We start from the raw sequence: 21,152 nt of genomic DNA on the forward strand, positions 1-21,152 counted from the left end.
TGTTAGCGGAGAACGACAGGGTATTGTCCAGGGTCACGCCAAGGCTCTTCGCACTCTGGGAGGAGGACACAATGGAGTTGTCAACCGTGATGGTGAGATCATGGAACGGGCAGTCCTTCCCCGGAAGGAAGAGCAGCTCCGTCTTGCCAAGGTTCAGCTTGAGGTGGTGATCCGTCATCCACACTGATATGTCTGCCAGACATGCAGAGATGCCATTCACCACCTGGCTATCAGAAGGGGGAAAGGAGAAGATTAGTTGTGTGTCGTCTGCATAGCAATGATAGGAGATGCCATGTGAGGATATGACAGAGCCAAGTGACTTGGTGTATAGCGAGAATAGGAGAGGGCCTAGAACTGAGCCCTGCGGGACACCAGTGGTGAGAGCACGTGGTGCGGAGACAGCTTCTCGCCACGCCACTTGGTAGGAGCGACCGGTCAGGTAGGATGCAATCCAAGAGTGAGCCGCGCCGGAGATGCCCAGCTCGGAGAGGGTGGAGAGGAGGATCTGATGGTTCACAGTATCAAAGGCAGCAGACAGGTCTAGAAGGACAAGAGCAGAGGAGAGAGAGTTAGCTTTAGCAGTGCGGAGAGCCTCCGTGACACAGAGAAGAGCAGTCTCAGTTGAATGACCAGTCTTGAAACCTGACTGGTTTGGATCAAGAAGGTCATTCTGAGAGAGATAGCAATAGAGTTGGCTAAAGACGGCACGCTCAAGACTTTTGGAGAGAAAAGAAAGAAGGGATACTGGTCTCTAGTTGTTGACATCGGAGGGATCGAGTGTTGGATTTTTTGAGAAGGGGTGCAACTCTCGCTCTCTTGAACACGGAAGGGACATAGCCAGCGGTCAAGGATGAGTTGATGAGCGAGGTGGGGTAAGGGAGAAGGTCACCGGAGATGGTCTGGAGAAGAGAGGAGGGGATAGGGTCAAGCGGGCAGGTTGTTGGGCGGCCGGCCGTCACAAGTCGCACGATTTTATCTGGAGAGAGAGGGGAGAAAGAAGTCAAAGCATAGGGTAGGGCAGTGTGAGCAGGACCAGCAGTGTTATTTGACTTAACAAACGAGGATCGGATGTCGTCAACCTTCTTTTCAAAATGGTTGACGAAGTCATCCACAGAGAGGGAGGAGGGGGGATTCAGCAGGGAGGAGAAGGTGGCAAAGAGCTTCCTAGGGTTAGAGGCAGATTCTTGGAATTTAGAGTGGTAGAAAGTGGCTTTAGCAGCAGAAACAGAGGAAGAAAATGTAGAGAGGAGGGAGTAAATAGATGCCAGGTCCGCAGGGAGTCTAGTTTTCCTCCATTTCCGCTCGGCTGCCCGTAGCCCTGTTCTCTGAGCTCGCAATGAGTCGTCAAGCCACCACAACAAACCACCAGTGTGTCATCACGCCAAGCAGATCATTCGTGTCCGTGTCTAACGTTGTGGGTTAGTCCCGACAGCTTGAGCGAGTCCGTTGTCAACTTATTCAGCCAGTTAGTTAGCTAGAATAGTTAGCATACTAGCTAGCCATTGCTTTCAGACAAAGAAGAAACCCCTCCTTTCACGGCACGAACACAGAGAGAGAGCCAAGCTAACGTTAACTAGTCACCCATGTCCCGAATTCCCTTGAACGACTCTGGCTACCAATATGTAAAAACAAAACACAAATGTAGGTTATAACTTACCCCTAGCAGCTACTGTTAGCTAGCCAAGTGCAAAGCTAGCCACTGAATTGACTCAGCCAGTTTGCGTCTGTTCGCTAGGTCGTTCCAGCTATTGTTTACTAGTAGCTATCCAGGTAGTAACAAGCTAGCTACATTTCAAGCACAGTAGCCACTTACTACCTAACGTAAACGCTTCAGACAATGAGGTTAGAAAACAGCTGAATGGTAGGCATTATTGTATGTAATTATTGTAGGCAGCCAGCTGGCGTAATTACAGGCACTCTCAGGCGTGAAACAACTATCCACCGTTGCTAATAGTTGCCAGTAGCTACCCGCTAGCTAGTCCAGATAGTGGGTTAGCTAGCTAGCTTCGTGCTTCACCGGGCTCAGCCGAATACAATACTAACCTACAATAATTACATACAACAACCCACGATAACTACCTACAATACCTAACTACAATCTAAATACATAGTTTAAACTTTACTCGACAAAGCCCAAATTATGTATAAAGCCAAGCTTACCTCCCGCCAGAGAGAGACACAACCTCACCCGACGACCTTACACTGTTGCGACAACTGAGTGGACTCAATGTCAAAGTCACCTAGCCCTAACTCGTGCAACACCTCACTTGTCACTCTGTGCGTTTTGACGGTACTTACCGGTTCGACAGTGGGCCTATCCATATAGTCAGTGTCAAAGTCCTCTAATGCCATGCAATGAAAAACATCAGCTATCTTGGCATTGCGTCTCACTGTTACTGGCTTTGGTGAGGGATTGATAACTTTGACAGGGACCCAGCCATCGCTCCACAATGTTGCTACTGTTCTCCCCACTAGGATGTTTTTTGGTCTTGAGCGTGCCCTCGTAGGCTCAATAACGACAGCACTGCCCGCGGATACATTTTGAGGCGTACACAGCCGGCCCCAGACTAAATGTTCCTGCATAGGCTCCAATGTGACCACCTGCTTCAGCCTTACTGTGCCCACTCTTTCTGGCACTTCGGTCCCTTTCCATCTCTCTATATTAGCCAGCAGACGGAACAGTTTGTCATCTCCATTGTGTTCAGATGATGACATCTTCTCCCAGAAGTCACCAGTCGTCTTCAGCTCCATGATGAGGTTTTTTATCACGTTGCTGCCTAGGATAAGCTCATCGCGTTGGCCATCCACTACTAGAACAGGGACAGAGACACTGCTGCCATACACAGACAGATTCAATTCACACACCTACAGGCTTGGTCTTCAACCCCCCGCAGCCAACCAACACCACTTCAGTCGGACTGAGGGAGCCACTCTTGAGCACACCTGCTTTCTCAAGGCGTGGCACCACTGTTGAGCTCAATGTGCATGCCATAGAACCGCTGTCAATCATAGCGCTCACCTCTATAACATCCCCCAGTAACACCCTAGTATAGAAGAGTTCATCGTTGTGGAGCACTCTCTGTGTATTTTGCATAATGACTTTTTAGTTCGACTTGACTTCATCACAAACCCTTGAATATATTGACTCTAAATCTACACCACTATCTGATTGGGGCACCTCACAAGGCCCAGCACTTCCCCCCATCCCGTGCGGGCCAGCTAGTTTTCCTGCCGCTGTGTCGTGTTGCTGTCTGATGGAGCGACGGGAGTTACCGATGAAGTGCGAGGGCATTCTTGACGTGTGTGCCCCGCTGCATAACAGAGGAAGCATAGGTGGTTAGAATAACAATGATCCATTGTGCTGTGATTCGCATCCCCACACACTTTGCATTGCAAAGACGGGTTCTCCCTTCTCCTGGGCCTCCTCTGGAAACGGTTATCATAGCCGCCTACAGGTTGCTGTGGCCTCTGCTCCAAGACCCGTTCAAGCATGCCAATCACACGATCCAATGCCTCGGATGAGCCATTTGTGGGCTGCTGCAAGGGGTCCGGGCAGTTTGCAACAGCCGACACTGGCCTACTTACTTTCTGCGTCAGTGTGGTGACCAGTGGGGCCAGCCGCAAGGGACGTGGAGCCTTGCACTTCCTCTCGTACTCCTCCAGCCTGCCATGGACCTCCGCAGCCGTCCACTCATGCAATGGTTTGCACATGAATATCAATGACAGCTCTGGGTTCGGACAGTGCTTGATGAACATGACAGTCAGAACACGTGATGGATTCTCTAGCTCCTTGTTCTGCCTCTTCAAACAGTCCTCTACCACCTCTATGGCCCTGTTCAGTCTGATCCAGTAATCAAATGGAGTCTCCCCTTCCATTGGCAACGTAGAATAAACATCAGTTAGGGGCATGTCGGAGTTGATTGTGTTGCTAAAGTGATGCTTCAGAATGTCAAAAACGGGTCTAGGGCCCTGGCTTAAGTCAACTGGGTTACTGCGTAGGCTTACTCTTACCACGTCACGTGCCCGCCCTGACAGCTTACCCAAAACTTCATCTGACCTCTCCTGCCCACCATAGCCCTTCTTCTGCATGTACACTAACATGGTCTCCTCCTACTCATGCACTGTGCATTCCTCTGAACCATCCCCCCTGAAACAGACTGGTTCCCTGACATCATTTTTCACCACTACATTTAGACTACAGCTGGCCCCAGCCTTGGTACCACCAACATTATCAACCTTCGGTCCCACCCCATCACCCATAGCCTTTGATTCCAAACAAGAGGCAATATTTTCGCCTATGGAGTAACCTATCTGCTTAACAATGCCCGCCAGGAAATCCATAGACACATCCTCCATCCTGGGACTAGGTGAAACTGGCTCGAATGCACCGAGTTGAGGTAGCTCTAAATCATGTGGAAAACGCACTCTTGCCTGTGCAGTTGGCCTGGCCAGAGGTGTGGAAGTAACTGGATAAATAGTTGCCCCCCTACCCACTGGCGGTGAAGGGTTAAACATGAAAACTCCCCTACATCTCCCAAAACGTTAATTTTTTTAAATAAAAAAATATTAGGTCTTTTTTTTTAACACAATCAATATGAACACTTCTATAAAATCAGCTTGAACATAATGCACTCAAAATAAAAGTTCAGTAGTAGTTGTCTAACAAGACCAAGAATCAACACAGAAAAGTAACAAGAAACGCCTTAATAAATAGTTGTCGCCACCGTGTGGTAGAAAATGGCGTCGCCCTCACGTTAATTGGCTTCGGAAGGTTACTAGCATAACAGTACAATTACATCACTAAATAATCATAGCATCACCACATACAAGTAAAAAACAGTACATTAATATTTCCCCCACCTACTCATGCTACCAGGAGCTCCCTGAGAATTCCACTTGTGCAGAAAGCGAAACCTAGGCCTCTGGCGTGCATCAGCAACCACAGTACTTCTTGAAGCCGGGTCTCGGATCCCTCCACGTGACGTCCGGCGAAGACAAGAAGACGAGTCAGGACACCAGTGTAACAGATGTATATCGTACTCTCCTTGCGTTGTGTTTTCTCTTAATAAATCACATCAGCCAGTGGTCCCAGTTGAGCATAATTTATTTATGTTGTTAAATGGGAAACAGCACGTTAGTTGTGCAGAGCTTAACGATATTGATGGCTGTCGATGGCAAAATCTGTAACATGAAGGCAACTGTGTTAGCAGTGGGCTCATGTGACCATTACGTCGGTGTATGCTAGCTAACACACTTATCTACAGTAATCATATGCCAAAGCACATCCCAGAAAGCCCCTCAATCCCTAACAGGTACCATATACCCACACATGTATGAATCAGTAACGTACAGCAACCTTGTACACATTGTAAAATATAAAACAGTATTCAGAACATGACCTACCCCTTGCATCACATTTTCATACTGGGAAGACCTGACGTTCACAATCTCCCCCTAGCTGCAAGCGGGGCCAATCACAACACGCCTTATTGTCATCAGAGTTGAACCAACCAATAAGACTGCTTGAACATTAAATACACATTTCTTTAGAGGCAAGTGGAAACATAACCAACCCCGTTACACCCACAAATGTTCTATAGGATTGAGGTCAGGGCTTTGTGATGGCCACTCCAATACCTTGACTTTGTTGTCCTTAAGCCATTTTGCCACAACTTTGGAAGTATGCTTGGGGTCATTGTCCATTTGGAAGACCCATTTGCGACCAAGTTTTAACTTGTCTTGAGATGTTGCATCAATATATCCACATATTTTTTCTTCCTCATGATGCCATCTATTTTGTGAAGTGCACCAGTCCCTCCTGCAGCAAAGCACCCCCACAGCATGATGCTGCCACCCCCGTGCTTCACGGTTGGGATGGTGTTCTTCGGTTTGCAAGCAACCCCCTTTTTCCTCCAAACATAACAATGGTCATTATGGCCAAACAGTTCTATTTTTGTTTCATCAGAGGACATTTCTCCAAAAAGTACGATCTTTGTCCCCATGTGCAGTTGCAAACCAGTGCAGTGGCTTCTTCCTTGCTGAGCAGCCTTTCAAGTTATGTCGAAATAGGACTGTGGATATAGATACTTTTGTACCTGTTTCCTCCAGCATCTTCACAAGGTCCTTTGCTGTTGTTCTGGGATTGATTTGCACTTTTCGCACCAAATATGTTCATCTCTAGGAGACAGAACGCGTCTCCTTCCTGAGCGGTATGACGGCTGCATGGTCCCATGGTGTTTATACTTGCGTACTAGTGTTTGTACAGATGAATGTGGTACCTTCAGGCGTTTGGAAATTGCTCCCAAGGATGAACCAGACTTGTGGACGTCTACAATTTCTTTTCTGAGGTCTTGGCTGATTTCTTTCATTTTCCCATGATGTCAATCAAAGAGGCACTGAGTTTGAAGGTAGGCCTTGAAATACATCCACAGGTACACCTCCAATTGACTCAAATGATGTCATTTAGCCTATCAGAAGCTTCTAAAGCCATGACATCATTTTCTGGAATTATCCAAGCTGTTTAAAGGCACAGTCAACTTAGTGTATGTACATTTCTGACCCACTGGAATTGTGATACAGTGAATTATAAGTGAAACAATCTGTCTGTAAACAATTGTTGGAAAAATTACTTGTGTCATGCACAAAGTAGATGTCCTAACCGACTTCAAAAACTATAGTTTGTTAACTAGAAATTTGTGGAGTGGTTGAAAAATGAGTTTTAATGACTCCAACCTAAGTGTATGTAAACTTCCGACTTCAACTGTATATATATATATATACACACTATATACTAGGCAGCACAATGAAGGGGAATTGAGACCATTACAATGGACTGGATTACATTTTCAATAAAACGAGATTGGCAGAGTTGAGGAAGGAGATTATTTTGGCTGGTGCAGATATAGGATATAGGAGTATGTAGTACAATAGCATATTGCTTCCTGTGTAAAAAACAAAGCTATACCACATAGAATGTCTTACACCTATCCTGTATACATAAAATATCCTATGGTATGGCAATATGAGAAATAATAGTTGAACCCCACCGAATATTCTGATGGATTTTCAGGGTTGTATGTGAGTTGGGGACAGTAGGAAGAGAATAGCTGGCATTCTGTAACAACAAACAACATGAGTCTTTTCCTCCTATTGTAGCTAGGCGGTTATAACTCTGACTGAAATCTTCAGGGGTGTTTGTCCCTTTCTCTCTTTTCACTCTCTTGCACACCTTCCATCGCCATGGTAACTAGGAGACAGTGGCTGGGTGTGCGTGGAAATGGGTGGAAGAACAGTGGGCACACTGTAGAAAGCAGCTGTGTGGTGCCGATTGCCTGTATGCCCTCTGCACCCCCGCCTCCTTCGCCTGTCTATCTCCCCCCACTCACCCTCCCTCTCAACATAGAATGCACACATCTTTCCCTGCTACCAAAGCAACGGCTCAAGCCAACCTCAAAGAACAAAATGTTCTCTCACCGCAGGTTGTATGCAGTGTGAGGGATGGAAATCAGCACCGTCACCGGTGAAATTGAGGGAGGGACCCTGGGTTTTGCCTTGATGTTGCCTTCTAGGAGGGGACTCTTAATTGGATCCTGCTAATTGTAACCAGTATAGTTTGAGTGGAGCTCAGGTTTCATTTGTGTGTTATTTTCTCATTCGCATGGCATACCACAGCCCTTTCTGAGATGTTAAATATATAGCTAGTCTGAATTTCCTTTACCTACAGTAGATAGCCAAGTAAGGACATATATACATTAGAAAACTTCTAGTGTGTCCAATGACATTATCAATATCCCATTCCTTACCTTAACCCTAACAGAGCCCTTTGTGGCCCTAACAGAGCTCACCTTTGTTACATCAGAGGTACTCTATGTAATTCTGATTGGAGATCAGAGGCATTCCCTGATTCGTCTCAGCCTCCCTTGTGAGACATCACATGGCCTGGGGGATGGCCAAGGGACCTGTTCAGTATACAGAACGTGAGAAACGCATTGAAACAGGAGGTCATACATGGACTTGTCCAATGAGAACACTTGATTCGTTCCAGAGGCTCCACTCTCCAATATTTCTTTACACGCTTCCTATCCCACAACACACTACTTACTTATAGAAGGATACAGTGTTTTTGTAGGACACAGTGCCCCACCAGTGCTGACACACATGTAAACAGCTGTTCTAAACATACACTACATGACCAAAAGTCTCATTCCAAAATCATGGGCATTAATATGGAGTTGGTCCCCCCTTTGCTGTTATAACAGCCTCCAGTCTTCTGGGAAGGCTTTCCACTAAATGTTGGAACATTGCTGCAGGGACTTGTTTCCATTCAGCCACAAGAGCATTAGTGAGGTCGGCCACTGATGTTGGGAAATTAGGCCTGGCTTGCAGTCGGCGTTCCAATTCATCCCAAAGGTGTTCGATGGGGTTGAGGTCAGGGCTCTGTGCAGGCCAGTCAAGTTCTTCCACACCGATCTCGACAAACCACTTCTGCATGGACGGGGGCATTGTCATGCTGAAAAAGGAAAGGGCCTTCCCCAAACTGTTGCCACAAAGTTGGAAGCACAGAATCGTCTAGAATGTCATTGTATGTTGTAGGGGCCTAGCCCAAACCATGAAAAACAGCCCCAGACCATTATTCCCCCTGCACCAAACTTTACAGTGGTGGCGAGCATTCCGCATGGTGATCTTAGGCTTGTGTGTGGCTGGTTGGCCATTGAAACCCATTTCATGAAGCTCCTGACTAACAGTTCTTGTGCTGACGTTGCTTCCAGAGGCAGTTTTGACGTGCTACGCGCTTCAGCACTCGGTGGTCCCGTTCTGTGAGCCTGTGTGGCCTACCACTTCGCGGCTGAGCCGTTGTTGCTCCTAGATGTTTCTACTTCACAATAACAGCACTTACAGTTGACCGGGACAGCTCTAGCAGGGCAGAAATTTGACGAACTGACTTGTTGGAAAGGTGGCATCCTATGACGGTGCCACATTGAAAGTCAATGAGCTCTTTAGTAAGGCCATGCTCGATTTTATAAACTTATCAGCATCGGGTGTGGCTAAAATAGCCAAATCCACAAATTTGAAGGGGTGTCCACATACTTTTGTATATATAGTGTACTTAGAGCATACACACATCTGCCGCCGGGAGCTCAACGCACTCTCTGCCCAGCTATTATCTTAATTGGTTACTATGCAATAAGGATGATGCAATCTCGGCCTTCAGATTCCCATTAAGCACACACAGACATCTGTATTTACACTGGAGAGGCTTATAAAGGACAGGATAGAGGAAACACTGGTACATAATACACACAGAAGGAAGAACGCCTTTTGTGGGTTGAACAGAACATTTGCAATTCATTGGTTTGCTTTGTCCATATGCATTTTTGACATCTGTTTCGGGGGGTGGTTTTAATACAGTATTTTGTATTTTAAATACAGTAAGTTAGAACATATCATATAGACAGATTTGAGAGATTTCAGTGGATTTTTTAGTTTTCCTCGTAACCATTAAGGAGACGTAACATAACCTACAATCCCAACAAAGTCTTTAGTCAGAATGTTGAGGGATATTTAAAAGCGCCACTCTGTTGGGGCCAGATTGATTCACACAGAAGAAATGCAGTGCTGTCGATGGCCGATAATAAATACATGAGAGAAATGTACAAAAACATAAAAGTCTTTACATCAGCATCGGTTTGCATTGTCCAGGTGAATGGATGAGAACTCATTGAGACATGGGTCATTGAATTGGGACTTGATATATGGGAACTGGAATAGCCACTTTATATACAAACATGGTGTGCTAGAATAGCTCCCACAGGTTAAATGGGACGTTCCCTGCTATGGTAACATTTGGCCAGTGCATAGACCTCTCCAGCAACAGTAAAATTACACACCTCCATCACAAAGTTCATAGCAGAGGTCATAAACAGTCATATCTACTGTATATACAGTGGGGGAAAAAAGTATTTAGTCAGCCACCAATTGTGCAAGTTCTCCCACTTAAAAAGATGAGAGAGGCCTGTAATTTTCATCATAGGTACACGTCAACTATGACAGACAAATTGAGGAAAAAAAATCCAGAAAATCACATTGTAGGATTTTTAATGAATTTATTTGCAAATGATGGTGGAAAATAAGTATTTGGTCACCTACAAACAAGCAAGATTTCTGGCTCTCACAGACCTGTAACTTCTTCTTTAAGAGGCTCCTCTGTCCTCGACTCGTTACCTGTATTAATGGCACCTGTTTGAACTTGTTATCAGTATAAAAGATACCTGTCCACAACCTCAAACAGTCACACTCCAAACTCCACTATGGCCAAGACCAAAGAGCTGTCAAAGGACACCAGAAACACAATTGTAGACCTGCACCAGGCTGGGAAGACTGAATCTGCAATAGGTAAGCAGCTTGGTTTGAAGAAATCAACTGTGGGAGCAATTATTAGGAAATGGAAGACATACAAGACCACTGATAATCTCCCTCGATCTGGGGCTCCACGCAAGATCTCACCCCGTGGGGTCAAAATGATCACAAGAACGGTGAGCAAAAATCCCAGAACCACACGGGGGGACCTAGTGAATGACCTGCAGAGAGCTGGGACCAAAGTAACAAAGCCTACCATCACTAACACACTACGCCGCCAGGGACTCAAATCCTGCAGTGCCAGACGTGTCCCCCTGCTTAAGCCAGTACATGTCCAGGCCCGTCTGAAGTTTGCTAGAGTGCATTTGGATGATCCAGAAGAGGATTGGGAGAATGTCATATGGTCAGATGAAACCAAAATATAACTTTTTGGTAAAAACTCAACTCGTCGTGTTTGGAGGACAAAGAATGCTGAGTTGCATCCAAAGAACACCATACCTACTGTGAAGCATGGGGGTGGAAACATCACACTTTGGGGCTGTTTTTCTGCAAAGGGACCAGGACGACCGGTCCGTGTAAAGAATGAATGGGGCCATGTATTCCATCAGCAAGGGCATTGAAGATGAAACGTGGCTGGGTCTTTCAGCATGACAATGATCCCAAACACACCGCCCGGGCAATGAAGGAGTGGCTTCGTAAGAAGCATTTCAAGGTCCTGGAGTGGCCTAGCCAGTCTCCAGATCTCAACCCTATAGAAAATCTTTGGAGGGAGTTGAAAGTCTGTGTTGCCCAGCGACAGCCCCAAAACATCACTGCTCTAGAGGAGATCTGCATGGAGGAATGGGCCAAAATACCAGCAACAGTGTGTGAAAACCTTGTGAAGACTTACATAAAACGTTTGACCTGTGTCATTGCCAACAAAGGGTATATAACAAAGTATTGAGAAACTTTTGTTATTGACCAAATACTTATTTTCCACCATAATTTGCAAATAAATTCATTAAAAATCCTACAATGTGATTTTCTGGATTTTATTTTCTCATTTTGTCTGTCATAGTTGACGTGTACCTATGATGAAAATTACAGGCCTCTCTCATCTTTTTAAGTGGGAGAACTTGCACAATTGGTGGCTGACTATATACTTTTTTCCCCCACTGTATGTACAAGCCAACGGCACACCTACACAGCTAACCTTAACCTTTAGCTAACCCTGACCTGCGCCATGACAATGTTAATTCAGTTAAAATAAGACAGCTGCTCCTTTGCAGAATACACTGTAGGCTTCACGATGTACAGTGGGGAAAAAAAGTATTTAGTCAAATCAAATCAAATCAAATTTTATTGGTCACATGCGCCGAATACAACAGGTGCAGACATTACAGTGAAATGCTTACTTACAGCCCTTAACCAACAGTGCATTTATTTTAAACAAAAAAAGTAAGAATAAAACAACAACAAAAAAGTGTTGAGAAAAAAAGAGCAGAAGTAAAAATAAAGTGACAGTAGGGAGGCTATATATACAATAGAATAAAGTGACAGTAGGGAGGCTATATATACAGGGGGGTACCGTTGCATAGTTAATGTGCGGGGGCACCGGCTAGTTGAGGTAGTTGAGGTAATATGTACATGTGGGTAGAGTTAAAGTGACTATGCATAAATACTTAACAGAGTAGCAGCAGCGTAAAAAGTATGGGGTGGGGGGCAGTGCAAATAGTCCGGGTAGCCATGATTAGCTGTTCAGGAGTCTTATGGCTTGGGGGTAGAAGCTGTTGAGAAGTCTTTTGACCTAGACTTGGCACTCCGGTACCGCTTGCCGTGCGGTAGCAGAGAGAACAGTCTATGACTAGGGTGACTGGAGTCTTTGACAATTTTGAGGGCCTTCCTCTGACACCGCCTGGTATAGAGGTCCTGGATGGCAGGGAGCTTTGCCCCTGTGATGTACTGGGCCGTACGCACTACCCTCTGTAGTGCCTTGCGGTCAGAGGCCAAGCAGTTGCCATACCAGGCGGTGATGCAACCAGTCAGGATGCTCTCGATGGTGCAGCTGTAGAATTTTTGAGGATCTGAGGACCCATGCCAAATCTTTTTAGTCTCCTGAGGGGGAATAGGCTTTGTCGTGCCCTCTTCACGACTGTCTTGGTGTGTTTGGACCATGATAGTTCGTTGGTGATGTGGACACCAAGGAACTTGAAGCTCTCAACCTGTTCCACTACAGCCCCGTCGATGAGAATGGGGGCGTGCTCAGTCCTCTTTTTTTTCCTGTAGTCCACAATCATCTCCTTTGTCTTGGTCACGTTGAGGGAGAGGTTGTTGTCCTGGCACCACACGGCCAGATCTCTGACCTCCTCCCTATAGGCTGTCTCATCGTTGTCGGTGATCAGGCCTACCACTGTTGTGTCGTCGGCAAACTTAATGATGGTGTTGGAGTCGTGCCTGGCCATGCAGTCATGGGTGAACAGAGAGTACAGGAGGGGGACTGAGCACGCACCCCTGAGGGGCCCCCGTGTTGAGGATCAGTGTGGCAGATGTGTTGTTACCTACCCTTACCACCTGGGGGCGGCCCGTCAGGAAGTCCAGGATCCAGTTGCAGAGGGAGGTGTTTAGTCCCAGGATCCTTAGCTTAGTGATGAGCTTTGAGGGCACTATGGTGTTGAATGCTGAGCTGTAGTCAATGAATAGCATTCTCACGTAGGTGTTCCTCTTGTCCAGGTGGGAAAGGGCAGTGTGGAGTGCGATAGAGATTGCATCATCTGTGGATCTGTTGGGGCGGTATGCAAATTGGAGTGGGTCTAGGGTTTCTGGGATTATGCTGTTGATGTGAGCCATGACCAGTCTTTCAAAGCACTTCATGGCTACAGACGTCAGTGCCACGGGTCGGTAGTCATTTAGGCAGGTTATCTTAGAGTTCTTGGGCACGGGGACTATGGTGGTCTGCTTGAAACATGTTGGTATTACAGACTCAGTCAGGGACATGTTGAAAATGTCAGTGAAGACACTTGCCAGTTGGTCAGCACATGCTCGGAGTACACGTCCTGGTAATCCGTCTGGCCCTGCGGCCTTGTGAATGTTGACCTGCTTAAAAGTCTTACTCACATCGGCTACGGAGAGCGTGATCACATAGTCGTCCGGAACAGCTGGTGCTCTCATGCATGCTTCAGTGTTGCTTGCCTCGAGCGAGCATAGAAGTGGTTTAGCTCGTCTGGTAGGCTTGTGTCACTGGGCAGCTCGCGGCTGTGCTTCCCTTTGTAGTCTGTAATAGTTTTCAAGCCCTGCCACATCCGACGAGCGTCAGAGCCAGTGTAGTATGATTCAATCTTAGACCTGTATTGACTCTTTGCCTGTTTGATGGTTCGTCGGAGGTCATAGCGGGATTTCTTATAAGCGTCCGGGTTAGAGTCCCGTTCCTTGAAAGCGGCAGCTCTACCCTTTAGCTCAGTGCGGATGTTTCCTGTAATCCATGGCTTCTGGTTGGGGTATGTACGTACGGTCACTGTGGGGGACGACATCATCGATGCACTTATTGATGAAGCCAGTGACTGATGTGGTGTACTCCTCAATGCTGTCTGAAGAATCCCGGAACATGTTCCAGTCTGTGCTAGCAAAACAGTCCTGTAGCTTAGCATCTGCGTCATCTGACCACTTTTTTATTAGCCGAATCACTGGTGCTTCCTGCTTCAGTTTTTGCTTATAAGCAGGAATCAGGAGGATAGAGTTATGGTCAGATTTGCCAAATGGAGGGCGAGGGAGAGCTTTGTATGCGTCTCTGTGTGTGGAGTAAAGGTGGTCTAGAGTTTTTTCCCCTCTGGTTGCACATTTAACATGCTGGTAGAAATTAGGTAGAACGGATTTAAGTTTCCCTGCATTAAAGTCCCCTGCTACTAGGAGCGCTGCATCTGGATGAGCGTTTTCCTGTTGATTAATGGCCTTGTACAACTCATTCAGTGCAATCTTAATGCCAGCATTGGTTTGTGGTGGTAAATAGACAGCTATGAAAAATATAGATGAAAACTCTCTTGGTAAATAGTGTGGTCTACAGCTTATCATAAGATACTCTACCTCAGGCGAGCAAAACCTTGAGACTTCCTTAGTATTTGATTTTGTGCACCAGCTGTTGTTTACAAATATACAGAGACCGCCACCCCTCGTCTTACCCGAGTCTGCCGTTCTGTCCTGCCGATGTAGCGTATAGCCTGCTAGCTGAATGATATCATTGTCGCTCGTTCAGCCACGACTCCGTGAAACATAAGATATTACAGTTTTTAATGTCCCGTTGGTAGGATAACCGTAATCTTAAATCGTCCATTTTATTCTCCAAAGCTTGAACGTTGGCTAATAGGATTGATGGGAGAGGCAGTTTACTCGTTCGCCGTCAGTATCCTTACAAGGCACCCGGATCTGCGCCCACGATATCTCCGTCTCTTCCTCACGCGAATGACGGGGATCTGGGCCTTGTCGGGAGTCTGTAGAATATCCTTCGCGAACGCCTCGTTGAAGAAAAAGTGTTCGTCCAACGCGAGGTGAGTAATCGCTGTCCTGATATCCAGAAGCTCTCTTTGGTTATAAGAGACGATGGCAGAAACATTATGTACAAAATAAATTACAAATAACGCGGAAAAACACACATAATAGTACAATTGGTTAGAGGGCTGTAAAACGGAAGCCATCTTCTTCCGGCGCTGTTCAGATCTCCACCAATTGTGCAAGTTCTCCCACTTAAAAAGATGAGAGAGGCCTGTAATTTTCATCATAGGTACACGTCAACTATGACAGACAAATTGAGGAAAAAAATTCCAGAAAATCACATTGTAAGATTTTTTATGAATTTATTTGCAAATTATGGTGGAAAATAAGTATTTGGTCAATAACAAAAGTTTCTCAATACTTTGTTATATACCCTTTGTTGGCAATGACACAGGTCAAACGTTTTCTGTAAGTCTTCACAAGGTTTTCACACACTGTTGCTGGTATTTTGGCCCATTCCTCCATGCAGATCTCCTCTAGAGCAGTAATGTTTTGGGGCTGTCGCTGGGCAACACGGACTTTCAACTCCCCTCCAAAGATTTTCTATGGGGTTGAGATCTGGAGACTGGCTAGGCCACTCCAGGACCTTGAAATGCTTCTTACGAAGCCACTCCTTCATTGCCCAGGCGGTGTGTTTGGGATCATTGTCATGCTGAAAGACCCAGCCACGTTTCATCTTCAATGCCCTTGCTGATGGAAGGAGGTTTTCACTCAAAATCTCATGATACATGGCCCCATTCATTATTTTCTTTACATGGATCAGTCGTCCTGGTCCCTTTGCAGAAAAACAGCCCCAAAGCATGATGTTTTCACCCCCATGCTTCACAGTAGGTATGGTGTTCTTTGGATGCAACTCAGCATTCTTTGTCCTCCAAACACGACGAGTTGAGTTTTTACCAAAAAGTTCTATTTTGGTTTCATTTGACCATATGACATTCTCCCAATCCTCTTCTGGATCATCCAAATGCACTCTAGCAAACTTCAGACGGGCCTGGACATGTACTGGCTTAAGCAGGGGGACACTGCAGGATTTGAGTCCCTGGCGGCGTAGTGTGTTACTGATGGTAGGCTTTGTTACTTTGGTCCCAGCTCTCTGCAGGTCATTCACTAGGTCCCCCCGTGTGGTTCTGGGATTTTTGCTCACCGTTCTTGTGATCATTTTGACCCCACGGGGTGAGATCTTGCGTGGAGCACCAGATCGAGGGAGATTATCAGTGGTCTTGTATGTCTTCCATTTCCTAATAATTGCTCCCACAGTTGATTTCTTCAAACCAAGCTGCTTACCTATTGCAGATTCAGTCTTCCCAGCCTGGTGCAGGTCTACCATTTTGTTTCTGGTGTCCTTTGACAGCTCTTTGGTCTTGGCCATAGTGGAGTTTGGAGTGTGACTGTTTGAGGTTGTGGACAGGTGTCTTTTATACTGATAACAAGTTCAAACAGGTGCCATTAATACAGGTAACGAGTGGAGGACAGAGGAGCCTCTTAAAGAAGAAGTTACAGGTCTGTGAGAGCCAGAAATCTTGCTTGTTTGTAGGTGACCAAATACTTATTTTCCACCATAATTTGCAAATAAATTCATAAAAAATCCTACAATGTGATTTTCTGGAATTTTTTTCCTCAATTTGTCTGTCATAGTTGACATGTACCTATGATGAAAATTACAGGCCTCTCTCATCTTTTTAAGTGGGAGAACTTGCACAATTGGTGGCTGACTAAATACTTTTTTTCCCCACTGTAAGTGTTTCACTCTCTCTCCTTCCTTCCCTTTTTCCATCCCTCTCTCAGGCTAGTGCCATGCGCTGCGGCCGCTCCAGGTTGGCACTAAACTTGTCCAGGAAGTGTGATGCCAGCTCGTCGTCCACTAGGCGCCCGTCTCTAGACAGGGTAACGGTGCTCAGGGCACCTGTCTCCTCGGTCAGACGAAGCACAGCCCTGGAGGTGCCCACGGCAAGGATACACGCCTGCGGAGGGTTGATCACCGCACTGAACCCACTGATGCCAAACATGCCCAGGTTAGAAATACTGTCAGAGAGAGACAGGAAGGGAGGGATAGAGAAAGTTATTTCACCATTTGTACCAATAAAGCTAATTTGATTTGTGAGAGGAATTGGGAGGAATAAATAGGGGGAGGAGAGCGAGAGAGAATGAAGGAGGGGTGGGGGAAAGCGAGAAAAAAAGTGGGAGGGTGGTGAGAGAGGAAGGGAGGAGAATGAGAGAGAGGAGACAATGGGCATTGCATCATTAGTCTGGCTCAGCCAGGGAAAACATGCAGACAATTAACCAAGGGGAGATTACTGCCAGACATAATGGGGCCTTATTACTACCTATTCCCTGTTACTAATTCAGTCAAGACAGCATGAACTCACACCACAAAGAGACTGTGTGTGAGGTGAATTAAGGAGAATACAAAAGAGGATACCAGGAGACATTTCCTCAATAGACACATAAAGACATTGTGCCACTTCCAACAGCATGAGGTGAACTCATAGAGAGAGAGACCATCCCATCTCTGTGTTGAGTGAGCAATAACATCCACATGCAATTTGCTGTGTGGGTTAATGACATAGCCAGGCCTGGGGGATGGATAAAATGAGAGAGGAAGCATGCATACATCTTCAAGAAGAGTTAGAAAGAGCTTGCATCCTTTATAGGAATTAATTATCCTCCTCTCTGACACAGAAACTCCATTTATGTCTAAATGACCCCATTCATTCTAATGAGTTAAAACAGCCCCCCCTCCCCTAGAATGGATGGCCACATAATTGATAGCTCTTGTCGTCTGGCCACATATTCTCTTCATGCATGCATGTGATAATGTAGAATTTGCATATTATATGATCTAGCTGTGATGGTTATAACTCTAATAGCAGGACATGAATGACTGCTCCCTATCAGCAGCCTACTGAACTATACAAGAAATGACTAGCTTAGCGCCTGGTACAAAAGCTCCAGATTGTTATAATAGTGAAGTCACCGGTGAACCAGATACAGCTATTGAACACCTTTCTGCCACACATGGTCTCCCACACCGTAGACCTGTATGTCTGCATACTCAAACTTTTGACTATGTTGAAGTGCTAAGTAAGAACCTGAGTCAAACACCAGTTCACCTTCTAACAAGCCAAGAGACAAATCCCACAGCATAGTCTACACTGCATTTGTACAAAGCATATCTATCTAAATAATATTCCAGGTGTAAAGGACAGAGGGTTAGTATTATCTCTCTCCCAGATAATAAGGTGTGTTGTGTTTACCTGAAGGAGCCTCCCTGGTACTCATGAGGAAGCAGCTTCCCATCACAAGCATTTTGGGCCAGCGCCTGGAGAAAACAGATCTGCAGTCAGTCAGTCGTCTACTGTAGTCAGATGATCAGAGATCCTTTGGAATGAGATCTGCAGGGATCCACTCTGAGCCATAGGCTAATCAACGATCTACTGTCTAGAGGTGGTGATGGTTCAATAAGATCCATCAATCAGGCTTCTAGCAGTCTCAGTGATACAGTATGGACCTCATTGTTCAATGATAATGTTGAAATAATGTAATGCTGACAACCTCCCTTCAGCCTGCCATAGTCAACACTCCAAAGGCAGCCCTCACTCAGAGTTCAGACTGTATACTCCAAATGCTTCACTAAAAAAGGGCTTCATGCCAGAGCTTCTGTTAGCATCACTTAAATAAACCCAGGCATCAACACACACAGAGCTAGAGCAGAGTGAAGTTCAATCCCACTGTGTTGAACCCCATCGAAGGCAACACTTTTACATTAACACAATGAGAACTAAATTGGCTGAGCGGGAGGAAACAGTGTGAGCAATTGCTTTTAATGAAAAATCAATTGAGAGTTAGTCTCGACTAACCGGTGCCCCCACACATTGACTCTGTACCGGTACCCCCTGTATATAGCCTCGTTACTGTTATTTTATTTCACTGCTGCTCTTTAATGATTAGCTTTTTTTTTTACTTATACATTTTTTACCTTAAACTGCATTGTTGGTTTAGGGCTTGTAAGTAAGCATTTCACTGTAAGGTCTACACCTGTTGTATTCGGTGCATGTGGCAAATAACATCTGATTTGATTTAGGAGGGTTCCAAGCAGGCCATCTGGGGTGGAATGGGACTGCACTAGAATAATGACAAATGAACATTGTTTACACAAAATTGACCACTTTGTCTGAATGCATGTAGACCTACTGTATCATCAATGTTTAACCCCGCTGATTCCAATTCCAAGGTCTTCAACTTCAGACCCTATTACTATTGTAGGCTATACATTTTCCTCTCCTGCACACAGATGTGTGTAAGTCCATGTTGCTGCTTTGCCAACTTGATTATGTGTGTACTCTCTGTCTTTGAGTGGGCTTTCTCCGCCTGTGGATTGGCAAGCTGGAGTAAGGGAGTTGACATGACTCAATGAGCAGAGACGAGAAGAGGAGTTCTCTAATGTAATTGTGCTTTAGAAACAATTAAACACCCCACCCGCTTCCTTCCATCACTCAAAAGTCAACATGAATCAATATGCTACTAGAGCACGAATCAGTATGCTACATAAGGAGCTTGGAGGCCGCACTGTTGCACTTTCTATAGGTGTGTGGGTGTTTTCTGGGTTATTGACTCTCATCCCAGTGCATGTGAGGTGGAAAATCCTCCATAGCTTCCTCACATGCATACACTAGTAGTGCGTGGGTCAGCTGTTGGTTCACACACACCCGCCCGCAATTGCTAATAACCCATTCGCAACCGCCCGACAATAGCTGATAAAGTGAAAATCTGAGGCCTGCACCCTGCCCCAACTCGCTAATATAGAAAAATTTGCTGTAGGCTACAGTCAGACACGGTGGAAATATTTTTTTGACAGGGGGTGCAGGAATTTACTTTCCCGATTTAGATAATGTTTCTGCTTATAATTTCTGACATTTTGGTAGGCTATTTGTTAGTCAACTTGTCTATAATTAGATAATGTACATGTAGCTTCTCTTCTGTCATTATATGTTGCCCTAGAAAACTAAATAAACCCTGGCTCTCCAGAATGTCATAAATCGATAGAATGAATGCTACAATCTAGTTGACATCGGTAAAGTTCTCTGCCATCTCTGCTTCTTTCGCGGAGCAAAGACTTTTACGGACCAGGGAGAAAAAAAACAGGAAAGATTTTGTGTGTAAAATTTCCAAATGACATCAGTTTGACTGGATATAAGGAAATAGAGAGCTGTGAAAACGACCCAACATGTTTCTGATAAGATTTTAGTTTGGCTTGGATGCATAATTTATGTGGTTGAAATAGGCTCTATCAGCGTTTATGATACTGATAAAGTTAGCACCTCTACAGATGGTATCTAACTGCGCATTCGCATTCTCTCAAGATGTCAAAAATCATATTTCGCCACTCGTCAAAATGTAGCCTACATTTGTCATTTTACTGCAAGAAATGCTTAATTCTGCAGGAGTTAATATTAAGGCTATGTGAGAGGTTATGGACCTACAGTCAGTGTCCAGATTTACGTTTCCATTTACCCATTTGAACAGTATACTGTACGTGACTCTACAGTTCCTTTACGTGCCATAGGCCTATTTGAAGTCCTGATCTTGTGACTGTCAAATTTGTATTGTGCTTCACAATCATCACACATAACACTGCTATCATCCTATTTTACCACTTCACCAAATCTTTTCCAAACATTACATTTCTGGCCCTCCCTTCTCTTTATTTTGAACTCTCCATTTCGCAGCTTTTCTCTTACTGAATCGTTTTTGCCTACATGGATCGAAGTTAACTTTTTCTGCTCGTTCCCAAAAGCATTTGGCGATTGTCGTGTAGGTTATTTGGCGCGCGTACAGTTAGGCCCTAAAGCTTAATTAGGCTTATGCACTAATGCCAGATAGCCTAAAATAAGGAAAGAAAAACCTCAATGTAGCCTATAGATATAAATTGATCAACAATGATACATTTATGGATATTTTTAAGTTACTGTTTTCTGTTTATTCAACCCGCCCGCCACCCATCCGGCCTTCATCCACACAATATTTAATGACCCACCCTGCGGATATAACTGCCGGGACTGCAGGTTATGAGTTAACCTGCGCAACCTGCAGCAGATTTGCAATAATACATCTAACACTCATGTATGTCATGCTCATTCAAATGGAAATGCTTTACAGATATTGCAGTGACACTGCTTTTAACTAAAAAACTAAGTCAAAAGACCCAGAGACACATTAGAATACATGGGGAGACATTTGCGATAACAGCAGGAAAAGGAAAAGCAATCATGTGTTTT

At 45.2% G+C, this 21,152-nt stretch overlaps 1 pseudogene; it reads right to left on the reverse strand.

The window, feature by feature from the left end:
* Positions 1-16,658: 16,658 nt before the first annotated feature.
* Positions 16,659-21,152, reverse strand: part of LOC121531220 — an 84,613-nt pseudogene continuing 80,119 nt past the window's right edge.

This window comes from Coregonus clupeaformis, chromosome 19 (genome assembly GCF_020615455.1).
Source record: "Coregonus clupeaformis isolate EN_2021a chromosome 19, ASM2061545v1, whole genome shotgun sequence".
Taxonomy (NCBI): Eukaryota; Metazoa; Chordata; class Actinopteri; order Salmoniformes; family Salmonidae; genus Coregonus; species Coregonus clupeaformis.